At 39.0% G+C, this 2,246-nt stretch overlaps 1 non-coding gene across 1 annotated transcript; it reads right to left on the bottom strand.

Annotated features, from left to right (window-relative positions):
• Positions 1-208: 208 nt before the first annotated feature.
• On the bottom strand, positions 209-282 carry Trnas-cga. The gene has a single exon. It is a non-coding gene; the product is annotated as a tRNA-Ser (tRNA).
• Between the last annotated feature and the right edge of the window lie 1,964 nt (positions 283-2,246).

The raw sequence follows: 2,246 nt of genomic DNA on the forward strand, positions 1-2,246 counted from the left end.
GATACTAAGTGACAAATTGCAGGAAAAGGAACAAAAAAGTTCCCACCTGCATATGTCGGAAATGGAGTCTGCAACGAAGCACTTACTACTGATACATTACATTACACATTATGTGGTATTAATTTATTATTTAATTAAGGGATATTTGCTGAAGTAGATGCACTGTCAAACATTATTCTCTGTAATTTCCTGGCAGATTAAAAGTGTGTGCACCGACCGAGACTCGAACTCGGGACCTTTGCCTTTCGCGGGCAAGTGCTCTACCAACTGAGCTACCGAAGCACGACTGACGCCCGGTACCCACAGCCTCACTTCTGCCAGTATCTCGTCTCCTACCTTCCAAACTTTACAGAAGCTCTCCTGCTTCTGGTAGAGCACCTGCCCGCGAAAGGCAAAGGTCCCGAGTTCGAGTCTCGGTCGGAGCACACAGTTTTAATTTGCCAGGAAGTTTCATATCAGCGCACACTCCGCTGCAGAGTGAAAATCTCATTATTCTCTGTGTTCAGGGATGTGTGATTTCGACTAAGTTATTCATTCCAGGAGAGATCTGAAAAGCTCTTCGTATAGACGGATGCGTCAGCATTAACAATATCGGATATCCAGTCTGTTGTCAGCTGTCATAAAGCTTACTCGTGTTTTCATAGTATCGGCGATTTTTTATGTACAAAAAAGTGTTCGGAGAATTTTTATTAAATTCGAGTATAGTATCAGAATAAAGTACAGAGAAATTTTTTAAATGTTAACTATTGGCTTGGTGAATCTGATACGTATAAGTAAAAGAGCGATTTACGAGTGGTACAAAGCGACGATGGGAAGCTCATTTTGCGCTCCGGAAAAATGTATGAAAATGAAAGGCGATATTGACCCTGCCACCGACCTTAGAAGATACGTTGAAGGAAGGCAAACGATGCAGTATTTGCTGTTCTATGGAAAGTTGTCGACAATGTTGTCTGAACAATACTCTTTGAAGTTTTGAAGTGCGGAAACCAGACTGCTGTTGCGACAGACAAAGGAGATGAAGGGGAGGTTGAGAAGGAGGTAAGAAAGAATTGTAGCGTGTCCCTGGCGTTATATAATCTGTACGTTGACGACACTGCGAAGAAAAGAAAGGAGAGATCGGGAAAGAGAATTAATGTGCAGGGAAACGAAAATAAAAACTTCAATGACACTGCAACGCTGTCATAGACAGAAGAGGATTTGGAAGAGCAGCTGAATATAATGCAGAGTATGTTGAAAAATGACTATAAGATGGAAGATGATAAGCAGTTTAGATGAGAATAGAATAGAAGCTTTTGAGACGTGGTACTATAGACGAAAGCTGAAGATTATATGTGTAGATTGGATAACGAGTGAGGCTGTACTGAAACGAATTACGAAAAAAAATTAATTATGGCATAACTTGAATAAAAAAGGGATTCGTTAACAGCGTAAATCCTGATCATCCACGAATGTGTAAGCTTGGCGATGGAAGGAAGAGTGTAGAGTATAAAACGCAGAAGCAGACCAAGCAGGTTAAAATGGTTGCAGCTTGCAGTACATACGTAGACATGAAGGGGCTGGAGTAGGATAGACTAGCATAGATAGCTGCACCAAACCAGTCTTAGGATCGAAGACCAGCGACAACAAAATAGATATCACAGTAGCGAAAACATTGGTGAATTTTTATTGACCATTAGCTTTTTTCTTCGTATTCTAAAATAATCATCTACTATGAACGCTCTTAGCACATGTCTTTTACGTCATGTATGCACTGAATGATCTCCAGTTTGTTTTGTCTTGTGTCTCTTACTTAATATACTCGTAATGTCGTCCATTTTTCATTTTATCTCACGTCAGAAGCCAATTTCTCCCTTTCCCTCTGTTCTCTGTATTCTTTGCTCTGATAAGCCTTCAATACAGACAATTTTTTCGTAATATATGAGGCATACAATATAATTTGTCATCGTTATTATTATACGTATACACTATCCCTCTTTCCCCTCCTACTCTTAGAACCACTTCATCATTTCCCGTTCTCTCAGTTATGACGTAATTAAGCCTAATATGTATCAGGAACTTTCGATACCGGCGTGTATAGACAATTTCATTTACAGAAGTAGTGGATGATGTACTTCGTGCACTACTTTTTTTCATTTAATATGAACAGAATAATTCTGAAGTGAATGAAGGTGAAACATCACTACGTAAATTTTATAAAGTTAATTACGACATTATTTTCATAAATTTCGTTACATATACGAAAAAAA

Source organism: Schistocerca piceifrons, chromosome 7 (assembly GCF_021461385.2).
Source record: "Schistocerca piceifrons isolate TAMUIC-IGC-003096 chromosome 7, iqSchPice1.1, whole genome shotgun sequence".
NCBI classification, from domain to species: domain Eukaryota; kingdom Metazoa; phylum Arthropoda; class Insecta; order Orthoptera; family Acrididae; genus Schistocerca; species Schistocerca piceifrons.